Source organism: Camelus dromedarius, chromosome 16, assembly GCF_036321535.1.
Source record: "Camelus dromedarius isolate mCamDro1 chromosome 16, mCamDro1.pat, whole genome shotgun sequence".
NCBI classification, from domain to species: domain Eukaryota; kingdom Metazoa; phylum Chordata; class Mammalia; order Artiodactyla; family Camelidae; genus Camelus; species Camelus dromedarius.
The window spans coordinates 19,819,204-19,831,573 of NC_087451.1; the positions used below are offsets into that span (position 1 = coordinate 19,819,204).

Below are 12,370 nucleotides of genomic sequence, written 5' to 3' on the forward strand. Positions count from 1 at the left end.
GAGAGCAATGATCAGTGAAGGGGCTCAGGAGTCATTCTTATCAATGTTGCTGCTCCTACATGGTGAGACTTAATGACACACGAGACCTGCAGCCACTGTGGAGGCGAGAGGTATTCGGGGTGACTCTTCAGACCAGGGTGGTCTGATCTGACCAAGACTTAAGGAGTGGGTCAGATCTGGAGAGGCAGAAAGGAGGGGCCGCTAAAGGGACTGATTGGATGTAAATGAAGCCTGTTACACATGTTATCTCAATTAAGCCCAAACTAGACAGTGAGGCCAGTACTGGTGTTAGCTCCTTACCATAGCTGGGAAAATGAGAGGCAGAGATGCCAAGGAACTCACTGAAGGTCTCACAGCTGAAAGTGGTCGGTGGAGGCTACCTGACTTTAAGTTCATTCTCTGAAGTGCCACGTACGTGCTCTGCCAGGTTCTGTGCGTCTCCTGCCCCGGGTATGTGAAAGCTCTTCTCCTCACCTTGTCCCCCCACCACTGGCCCAGAGGCATCGATGCAGACAGTAGAAGTAGGGACGCTTGAAGTCCTGGCTAAAGAGCCGGGCTTGAATTTCTTTTTCCCCTTCCCCAGCCCTGAAGTCTTGCTCAACCGCAGCTGAGCAATGAGGCTGACAGGGTTGCCTCACTTCTAGAAGGCCGGCCCCAGCCTTCCTGGCTCGAACCCACTTCCTGTCCTTGCGTCTCTTTTGTCAGAAGGTGATTCTCACACTTCCTGTTGACTTCTGCTCGGTTTCAGCTGCTTCGGCTCTGGCCCCCGAGTGCTGCTGTTGATCTGATCCGCGAGGCCTGGGACACAGGACCAGGTACATTGGGACAGTGGGGGAGCAGGGGGTCAGCTTGGACAAGGGCTGGGCCAGGTGAGGGCCGGCTGGCAACACACCAGAATAGGGGGCTCCTGGTGGTCTGATGACCCTCTCCGTCCGTGTGGTGGGGGACTGTCAAACTCTGAGGTTAGTTTGTGAACTTGGCTTTGGTGGCTTCCTGAAACCACGTCATCTGTCCCCATCCCCCTAAAATCCCTTCACCTTGGTTTGTTTTTGTATTTCTTGAGCTGCCCAGGTAGCACTTTTCTGGGTTGCAGAGAGAGAGCCTTGGGTTCAGACAGATTTATCTGGGGCTGACGGAGACACAGCTGGTGTGGTGCTTGAAACCGCGCTGAGCTCGCTGACCAAGCTGGGTCTTGTGATGAAGTCCTGGCTCCTTGGCTTTCTGGGCGAGTCATTTCACTCTGAACCTGTTTTCTGGTATACAGACTGGCAAAGTGTCTATTTTGTGGGACGTTTGTGATGCTTATGCAGGGCAATGATTGTGGAAGTGTTTTATAAACTGTAAGATGGTATTCTCAGGGTTTGAGGTTACTTTTATTTCATTTTCTAAGTGAAACTGGACATATTTTTTTCCCCTGATGATGCTTGGTGAAAATCCCAAGAATATAGAGAAAGTGAAAATTTTTATATAATCCCAGCCCCAAAGATTTCTATTGACACTTGGTGTATAGATTTCTAGACATAAAAAAAATTACATTTTTTTTACTGTGGTAAAATGTACATAAAATAAAAATTACCACTTTTAAGCTTAAAGTTCAGTGGCATTAAGTACTTTCACACTGTTCTGCAACCATCACCACCATCCCTCTCCAGAATTTTTCTTCTCAAATGGAAACTTTGTACCGTTAAACAGTAACTCCACAATCTCCCCACCCCAGCCCCTGGCAACCACCCCTCTACTCTCTGACAATGTGAATTTGGCCACTCTAGGTACCTCGTGTAAGTGGAATCATGCAGTATTTGTCCTTATTTCACGTAGCCTAATGTCCTCAGAGTTCATCCAGGTTGTAGCACATGTCAATTTCTTTCCTTTTTCAGGCTGAATAACATTGCATTGTCTGTATCCGCCACATTTTGTTTATCCATCATCTGTCAAGGGAGACATTGCTTCCACCTTTTTGTTATTGTGAATAGTGGTTTTATGAATGTGAATGTACAAATATCTGTTTGGGTCCTTGCTTTTAATTCTTTTGAGTATATGCTCACAAGTGGATTTGCTGGGTCATATGGTAATTCTATTTTTAATTTCTTGAGGAACCTTCATACCGTTTTCCACAGTGGCTGCATCATTTTGCATCCCTAGCAGCAGTGCATGAGGGTTCCAATTTCTCACCTACACTTTGTTATTTTCTTAATCGATGTGCAGTCATAGCTCATTGTACTTTTGATTTGCATTTCCCTAATGATTAGTGAAGTAGAGCATCTTTTCACGTGCTTATTGGCCATCTGTATACTTCTTTGGAGAAATATCTATTCATATCCTTTGCCCATTTTTAAATAGAATTGTTTGGTATTTTTGTTGTTGTTGAGTTGTAGGAGTTCTTGAATATTCTGGAAATTAACTAGACCTCTAGGCCTTTGAAACAATATGTATCTTATGTCAAATTCTACTTACTGTCCTGTATCCTTTTTTCATGTAATAATACCACTTGAGTATCATCTCATGTTAACCTATAAATATCTACCCTGTCCTTCTTAATGGCAGTGTAGTATCCCAGTGTGTGGATACACCAAAACTTATTAAACCAGTCTCCTACCAGTGGGTGTTTAGGTTATTTCCAATTTATTGGCATAATAATAAATAATGATGCAATAAACATCATTGAAATACATCTTTGCATACTAGTCCTTTCCTTAAGATACATTCTTACAAGTTGATTGCTGGGTGAAAGTTTACACATATATTCACAGTTTTAATTCTTTTGTCCAGATTCTTCTAATAAATGTCATACCATTAAAAAAAATTTTCATATCCACTTTTATGAAAGCAACACAAAGCTTACAATGAAAAATAGCAATTCTCTATCCCATCTCCCCATTTCCAAGTGCTCCCTTCCAGACAGAAATATTTTCAATTATTTTCATTGTTTCTATTTCCAAATAAAGTGCCTGTATGGATTTTTTCTATTTTAGTTATTATCTATTGACTTCTTATTATGAAAGGTAAGAGTATAGCACTGGTATATCACCTGAGCCACGTTTTTGCTCCCCCATCTTCCTGATGCGGTTGATCACACATTAGGTTAAATCAATGTTATGTAAGTATGTTATGCTAGGACTGTGTGAGCGTTGTTCTCTGAGCTATGCAGTTCATTATTTCCCTCCTTTTTAAATTAAAAAAGTTTTCATTTTAATTATTTTCTAATTGAAGTACAGTCAATTACAATGTGTCAGTTTCTGGTGGACAGCACATGTCCCAGTCATTCATATTCATACATAGATTCACTTTCATATATTTTTATAAAAGGTTGTTACAAGATAGTGAACATAGTTCCCTGTGTTATACAGAGGAAATTTGTTTTTAAAATCTATTTTTATATATAGTGGCTAACATTTGTAAATCTCAAACTCCCAAATTTATCCCTTTGCACCCTCTTTCCCCAATAACTATAAGAGTGTTTACTATGTCTGTGAGTCTGCTCTGTTTTGTAAATGAGTTCATAGTGTCCTTTTTTTTTTCTTAGATTCCACATGTAAGTAATATCATACGGTATTTTTGTTTCTCTTTCTGACTTACCTCACTTAGAATGATGATCTCTAGGTCCATCCATGTTGCTGCAAATGGCATTATTTTATTCTTTTTTATGGCTGAGTAGTATTCCACTGTATAAATATACCACAACTTCTTTACCCAGTCATCTGTCGATGGACATTTAGGTTGCTTCCATGGCTTGGCTATTGTATATAGTGCTACTATGAACACTGGTGTGTGTGGGTGTTTTTTGATTCAAGGTACTGTATGCTCAGGAGACCTCTCAATCTTGGCATGCATGTTATTCAATTCTGGGAAAATTTCTGGAATTGCTATTCCTTTAAAAATAATTTCCTCCTCTTTATTTTCTCTCTTTTCTTTCTGGTACTCTTCTCATTTGGATGTTGGACATTGGGGTTTATCTTCTCATTTTCTTGCTTTTAATCTCCCATTTGGGAAATCTGTGTTTTGTTCTTTTTGAGATTGTTTCTCAATTTTATGGTCATACTACAGCTATTTGTATGTCAACCTTCAGTGAGGGAAAAAAATAGGTATTTGTTCTCACTCCTTTTATAGCTCCATGTTCTTGTTTCATGGATATAATACATTTTTTCTCTGAAGATATTTATTAAGGTTTTTTGTTTTTCCAGCTTAACTTCTGCTTCCTGCATTGTATTTACTACTCCTGAATTTCTTTTGTGTTATTTTGTTCTATCTTTCACATTGGAGACTTTTGCAAAAGTATAGTGGTTCCTAGTTGAATGTTCATTTTTATGACCAAGGATTAGAAGCTGGAAGGCCGTGTGTGTGTGTGTGTGTGTGTGTGTGTGTGTGTGTGTGTGTGTGTATGTTTGGGGGATTTGGGGGCTTGTTGGCTGTTGGGCCCCTCTAAACAATCAAGTGGCCAGACCAGGCCATGTGATTCTGTTGAGAAAAACTCTGATCTGCCTAGAGGGTACAAGCCAGGCTGCCAGCATTCTTGGAGGTCAGTTGGGGAAGGAAGCTGGGGTCTCCTCATTTGATATGCAGACTTGGAAGAGTCCCCCTCCCTCTGTCCCACTTCCCTGTGTAGGGTAGTGACAGCCTCACCCTCTTATATGCCCAGTGTCCCAAGGTTTGGAGCTTTTCTAGGTTCATTTCTCCCGAGAATAAGACAACTCCTGCTGGGCTGGGAGAGAGGTCAATTGCCTGGGCTGTGAAGTCTGTCTCTAAGTGCTTTGTAAACACGCTGTGCTTTCGACAGCCCTTCCTGTTTTTGGCCCCGCCCCACCCTGCCTTCTGACACAGCTGGCACTCCACCTTCTGTGGTTCAGAGGCAGACACTACCTGCTTCTGGTTGGCATTTAATTTCCAGCCTTCTCTGATCTAGTCTGTCAGCTGCACTTACCAATCTGCTTTCCATCTTCTAAGATTCTGTTGACCTCTCTTGTCCGCTGTTGTCTCCTCTTCCGCACTCTGTCCTTGTGGGTTTCTCCCTTTCCTAATTTCTGTCCTGTCTTTTTTGTGGTGTTTCAGGAGGCAGTGGAGATACTTGTGTTCAATCCATCATGGTAACTATGACGGTTACAGCATTTTCACTCGGACCAGCCTTGTCTGAGGGTGTCGGCTTCCTCACACTATTACCAGTGCTGGGCATTATCATTTGTTTTAAACTCTGCTAGTCCAATAGGCAAAAAAAAAGCAATATTGTCATTTTAATTTACATTTTAAAAGTTGTTAATGAAATAAGAAAACCACAAGAAAAAAAAGTTATTAATGAAATGATTGAGGATCTTTTCATGTGTTTATTGGTCATTTGTATTTCTCCTGAGAACCACTTATTTATGTCCATTGCTCACCTTTCTACCAGCATGTGATAATTGTTAAATTGCTCACATATAGCCAGCTCAGTAAAGAGGCTTATGATTGGTCCCTTATGCTTCTGTATATGTAATCTCAAAGACTTCATTCAGAGAATGCAGTTCTTAATGATTATGTCAAAATGAATTTTTTTCTCCTTCAGATTATAAAAGTAATCTGTGTTCACTGTAGAAAATTTGGAAAATACAGATAAACACAAAAAAGAAAATATAAACCACCCAGAGAGAGCCACCAGTTATAAATACATCCTTCCAGTCGTCTCCCTTGCCCCCGGTCGGTATGCACTTATAAAAATGAAAGCAGGGTCATTTGATTTTGTATTCATGCTTTTGACTTACTAACCATCATTTGTTCTCATTTTATTACACATTGTTCTATGACATTATCATTCCTGGCTCCATGGTATTCCATTGTGTGGATATACGATCATTTATTTAGTCAATCCCCTTTGATGGACACCTAGGTTCTTATTGGGTTAAAATTTGCATGAACAATTTCCTCTTTTGATCATGCCTCGGCTAACCTTGTTTTCCACTGCGTATCTGCTTAGCAGTCTCTTTTGGAGGGGAGGTGGGAAGGATGAAGGTAAACATTAATCCTTTTCTGGTTAAATAATTACTAATTCCAAATTAATGAATATAGACTCAGGGAGATTTTCTAGCACTTCCTTTTTTTCCTGTTAAGTCAGAGGCAGAGATGGGGAAGGATCACTCCGGGATCTTCATTAGATTCCTCCGCGGCTTTCAATCAGAGAGAAAATGATGGGCAAAAGCACCGGGGAGGAGAGATATATGCAACGATGAGAAAAAAAGCAGCTGATCAGGCAGGCAGGCATCTGAAAAAGCCATCCAAAAAAGAAGAGCTTAAAAGATAGAAAACCTGAAAGAACCAACTGGTCTGAGAATTGAAGACCTGAATGCGGTCTCCGAGTCTGCCACTAATTGCGTGTCCTTGGGCAGGATGCTCAGCCTCTCTGGTCTCTTCATTGTCATTCCTTGTCTTGGGTGGATTTCTAAGTTCTCTTGTGTCTTCTGAAGTTCTGTGAACACAGACTTTGTCACGTGAGCTGTGTGATCCTGGACAAGTTGCTTAACCTCTCTGAGACATGGTGTTCTCAGCTGTAAATTGGGAACATTAATAGCTACTTCATAGGGTTGTTGTAAATGGATGTGTGTAAGGCACTAGTCACAGAGCCTGTCCCAGATGAAGTAGCCAATAAATGAAAGCTATTTTTATGGCAAGCTCATTGTTATGGAAGAGGAGGGCAATTCTATCATCCCACACGCTGTGTGTGGAAACTCTGTCTTCTCAAAAGCAGTGTCCGAGTTCAGTCTGCAGCTGGGACACATGCCAAGGGGCACAGTGCAAAGTCACCACTGGCCACAGACCTCCCTTTGCAGTGCGTTCTTCCCCAGGACCTGGCTGCTGTCCACATGTGGGTCAAATAAACGCCAACTGCTTAACACGGATAAGTAGGATGTGTGACTGTTGGCAGACAGAAGCAATAGGAAACCCTACTTTCGGAACATAAAATATCTGTGAGTGTCGCAGAAGGGGAACTGAGCCCTAAATGATATGAATCACCCACGCAGGGACGCTGTCAAGGAAAAGCTGACGTCCTTTCAAGCTGCGATTGATGAACACAGAGTCGGGGAAGACGTCGGGGGTGGGGCTGCCGTCTTGCTCTTTGCTGCTGTGCATTCTTGGACAAATTACCCTATTCTGTACAATCAGAAGGCTGGATTCTATTCTGGTTCCCCCCGAAGGACAGTCTGTGTGCTACTGGTGGTGCGCCAAGTGATGTTATGCGGTACAGGGATGAAACATTTGACATCTTAATGGTCACGAATTTAATTTATGAATTAGGGAAAATATGACACAATCAATTCTATGATTTTGTAGATATGATTGTTTAGGATGAGGCAAATGTAGGATTTAAGTTCATTTTTTGGAAAGTGAGCTAATTCAAAGAAAAATTCAAAGATGATTATGCAGAAATGGCAAATGTTGTGAAGGTAGTAAAACTGGAACATCAGGTGTGGAGGCAAAATTAAAGCGCCCCAAAGATGTCCAGGTCTTAATCCCCAGAACCTGTGTGTTACCTTTTATGGCAAAAGGGACTTTGCGGATGTGATTAAATTAAGGGTTTTGGGTTGGGGAGATTATTCTGTCAAGAAAAACTCTCCGATCTCCTGTCTAGAGGGTACAGGCTGTTAGCATTCTGGGAGGCCCTCAGGGGAAGGAAGCTGGGGTTTCTTCATTTGCTATTCAGCCTTTGAAGTACCCTCCCCTTCCCACTTTCCTGTAGAGTGGAGTGATTGAGCCTTGCCCTCTAGCATGCCCCGTGTCCCAGTGGGGGTGCTTCCTTCTGCAAGCTCTGCGGTTCCCTGGGGCATAGCAAAGGAACACTGGCGGGAGCAAGATCATCCTTGTCACCTACCCCCACTTATCTGGGACAGGGCTGACCCTGTCACATTGGGAAACTGGCCAAGGAGAAGCAGGGTCTGAGCACCCCCAGGAGGGTGCTTGGCACCTGGATGACAGGGTGGGTCCTGACTCACAGAAGCTGTCAACAGTATCATCTGGTCCAACCTGTACATTTTGCAGATGAAGAAACTGAGGCTCAGCAAAGGGAAGTCATGCAAAATCACCTGTGATGGGGCTGACTTGGCAGAGAACAGATACCTGAATTCCTAAGGTAGTGGGAGGGAACAGCAGCCAGCAGGGGCGTGGCCGGGTTCTCACACCAGGGTGGGGAGCCCGGAGAAGGGGTGGGGCCTGCACCTTCAGCTTGGGGTGGAGGTTGGGTCTTGCCCCCCTTTGATTGCCTTCGCTGGGTGTCTGGGCCTCTTGCTTTCACATTGTTTCCTCTAATATCTTTTTGTCAGGGTTTTAATGACCACCCTGAGAACAGGCGACTTTAGAAATTTGTTGAAACAGCAACATGCTGGAAGAAAGGGCTCCCTGCGTGTCCTGCCCCCAGCACGTCCATTCACATCTTCTCTTCGGCCTGGCCTGCACCCCTCCAAAGGAATGCTTGTTTTCTTTTCATAGAAGGGAACTTTCTCCGGTGACTAACAGCAAACGTGGGATGTCTTATTTCTGCATTTCAGTATTTACGAATCAAAATTGGTCTCTGTGGAATGCACGCTCCTGGGCTCCTGAGCCCAGTCTCCTGATTGTAAGCAGAAAATACTTTTCACGTAAAGGCCACAGGACCCCCTTGCTGTAATTGTCAAAGTGGACGTCAAGGCCTGTGTTGTATTGCGGGAATAGATGAAAACTAGTGTGAAATTTCCTCAGAGATTGCATGGACTGTCATTTTACCATGTTAGGTTATAATTATAAATGGTCAGCATGTTGTTTCCCTTATTTAGACAATGGTCACCAGACAAGTGCCCCCTCCCCCGAGAAGCAATCCTTACATTCCAGATTAGCTATAGTTGACATCGCATTAAAGTCCCAAATACCATTGTCAGCTAGTGGGTGTGTAGAAGATACGATGTCGAAAAGATGGTAGGGTGGAAAACTGACGTCAGTGAAACCAGCACACACATGTTTACAGGAGAGAATAACACCAGACTGGGGTAACGAGGGAGTCACAGCAGGAGGACTTCATTCTTATGAGCTATGCTACCAACTTGGGAACCTTCCTACTGAAGCTTTTGTGTCTGCTGGAATGACTTGGCTGAAAGGCTGGATTTCAAAATGGTCCTAAAGCCACAGACTTAGGAAAACTGGAAAGAATTTTGAGGACATGGTCGTGCTTTGTTAAGTTTGGATGCATTCTTTAAAAAAAAAATTTTTTTTATTGAAGTGTAGTTCATTTACAACGTTAGTTTCAGGTGTACAGCAAAGTGATTCAGTTATACATATACATATATATTTTCAGTTTTTTCCATTATAGCTTATTATAAGAAATTGAATATAGTTTCCTGTGCTATATAGTTATTTTTTTAAAACTTAAAAAAAATTATACAGTTAACCATTTTCGGTTAAAAAATACAGAAAAGAAACAAAAAAGGAACAGATGAGAGAGAGAATTACCTATGATATCACCTCCCAGACATGACCACTGTTAATATTTTGGTGTCTATCTTTCCAGACTTTCTCTAGAATATACACACACACACACATACATACACATATATATACAGATACATGTGTATTATTTCTATTTTACAAAAGTGGGATCATATTATACATATTATTTAAAAAGAATTTTTTTGGAGGGGGCAGGTAATTAATCTCCATTCTTTCCCTTCTTCTCTGTAAGCCTGATGTGTTCACTGCTCTATCCCTGGGGCCTAGAACAGTGCCTGGCACACAATTACATTTGTCAAACGGTTGAATTCACCATCTTTCATTCCTGATAACCTTGACTCATTGGCTTAGTGGTAGTGGGATTGGCTGAAATTGCCTGATGGCAATCAGCTCAGGTTGGTAAGAAACACTCCATTTCTTTGAAGCCCTGTCATTTCACAAGAATGGCTTGGGAGTAGGCAAAACTGGTGCCACCTGTCTGTGCAAAGGTATATGAGAAGATACTGCTTTTGTCTGGGGATAGTCACAGTGTTTACGTAGGTGTGATGTCAACAGCCCTGGGGGTTACCAGGTGTTAACCAAATTAGCAATTAACAGTGTTGTGCTATCCTTTTCTGTGGAGGCAGCTGCCATTCTTGGGTGGGGTGTGGGTAGTGACCAAGAAGGGGCTGGGGTGGGGGCCATGGCTGACAGTGAAGATCGAAGCTTGGGGGAGTGGAGGCTCTGAAGCCAGGAAGACCAGGAGGCTGCAGATAGTTCCAGAACGGGAGGAAGTTCACAGTTCAGGTAGGCGACTGGGGAAGAAGTGGGGCAGCGACAAGAGATTCCTGGGGGCACGGCAGGGTATCAGGTTCCATCAGAAGGGGAAGGAGACTCTTGCAACCTCACTTCACTGGCCCCCAACCCAGCCCCAGATAAGGATGAGGGCCCTTTCCTTCCAGGTACCAGTAACCAGGGCAGGACTCTGACAGGTAGGACTGTTGCAAACTCAACCTCAATCGTCCTCATGTTTCTCACCTGCGAGGGCCACTTTTCAGCGAGCTACACCCAGAAGTCTTCAGAGGGTACAGTACCCTGTGAGGGCCAGAAGCAGGTTGCATTTTCAGACAGACACTATGGACAGGGGAGGAAGCAAGGAGGTCTGGAGCCTGAAACCCCTCACAGCAAATTTATCACCCAATTCCTGCCTTTTTGGTGACTTCCAGCTGACTGGAGTTTGAAATTTAGGGGACAACTTCTGATGGAAGAGCTGAGGTTTGAGAGCCTGAGTTGCTTTGGGTACTTGGTAAGCACTGTTTGCTCAGGAAGCTACTGAGGATGCAATAAACACAGCAGTAAAGACAACAGATGGAACTTTCTTTTCCCAAGGGGTCAAAGGTTAGGAAACCACCAAACGTGGGCATTGAAATCAAACATGAACTGATTATCACTCCTTATCTTGGAAGGGGAAATCGACCACCTAGTGAACTCATTCCTCCAACCATGGCAGGCACTATGATGGGTATGACTGGGAAGATAAACATCTTTATTTAAGGCATCCAGTTTTTATGCTCTTAATTGCATCTGCATTTGATATAGTTATTTTAAGGGCCTTGACAATTATGGAGAAGATTATGAACATTATCCCCCCAGGGAGCAGCCCCTGCCACACCTTATCCTCTTACCTTGGCTGTTTCTTTTTCTTTAGAGGAGGTTCTGGGGATTGAACCCAGGACCTTGTGCATGCTAGGCATGTGCTCTACCACTTGAGCTACACCCTCCCCACCATGGCTACGTTTCTTTATAGCATTTGTCATGACCTGACAGAAATAAATTTGCCTCTTTGCTTACTGTCTTTCCCGATTAGAGTATGAGCTCTGGGGGTGAGGGGTGGGGGGGTGCGTTTTATAGTTATATAGTCGAAGCCCCAAGGCCTAGAACAAAGCCTAGAAAAGAGCAAGCACTCAACCCACAGCTGATGAATGAATGACTTTCCTCTGTCAAACCACTTCTCACCTCCAGGTCCAAGTGTATAATTTGTTTTTTTATTAAAAAAATCCTATTGGGGGTGGGGGTATAGCTCAGTTGGTAGGGCACATGCTGAGCATGCATGGGGTACTTGGTTCGATTCCCAGTACCTCCATTTGAAAAAGAAAAAAAAATAGAGAAACCAAAAAGAAAAAAAAAAGAATTAGAAAAAACTCCTATTATTATTATTATTTTAAAACAATTTTATTATTTTTCTCAACATTTATTTTATTCTTATGGTTTGGAGGGGGGGAGGTAATTAGGTTTATTTAATTATTATTATTTTCTGTAATGGAGGTCCTGGAGCTTGAACCCAGGACTTCATGCATGCTAAGCATGCACTCTACCACTTGAGCTATACCCTCCCCCCTAAAACTCCTATTATTATTAATTTATTTATTTATCACAAAAGCAAATGATGTTGCTTTGGGGATTGTAGGTGCCATAGACTGAGTTTATACAGATTTAGGCCAAAGAAAAGTCATAATTACCCATGCCCCAAATCTCAGTTCCTTTGTAATCTGGCATCACCTAAGTTTGGCCTTTCATGCTAGTGAAACTCTTCTCTTTATACGGTAATTCTTCTCAGAATGTGAGGCATTTTCCAGAAAGTGCTGTCAGTCTTGCATTTGGAATTACAGCCACCAAACCATGGATTCATTCTCTTTCTTTCACTGAAGCATATTAAATGAGTTTGCTAAGTGCCTGTTGCTGGGGGATATTAGGACAATTAACACTGTTCCTGCGCTCAGTGAACTTTGGTTCCTTGGGGGTGGTCAGACACCTCTGTGACTAAAAGGCCATGTTCAGTAAGTCTCCTGTGAACTATGCAGGGCTCTACTTGAGCTGAGAGGCAGGAGCACTTACTTTGGAGCTTTAGATATCAGGGAAGGCTTCCTGGAGGAGGTAACAATGAGCAAGATTTTTA

The 12,370-nt window shown here is 42.7% G+C and overlaps 1 protein-coding gene across 4 annotated transcripts in view; it reads left to right on the forward strand.

Moving 5' to 3' along the window:
• The first annotated feature begins 683 nt into the window (after positions 1 to 683).
• The window catches only part of NDEL1 (nudE neurodevelopment protein 1 like 1), a 46,038-nt gene continuing 34,351 nt past the window's right edge, over positions 684 to 12,370 (forward strand). For 3 of the 4 annotated variants that reach the window (XM_064495247.1, XM_064495249.1, XM_064495248.1), the window contains exon 1: positions 684 to 815. The gene's annotated coding sequence lies outside the window, so the exon portion shown is untranslated. The remainder of the gene's footprint in view (positions 816 to 12,370) is intronic. The other variant, XM_031467653.2, reaches the window with a different exon arrangement.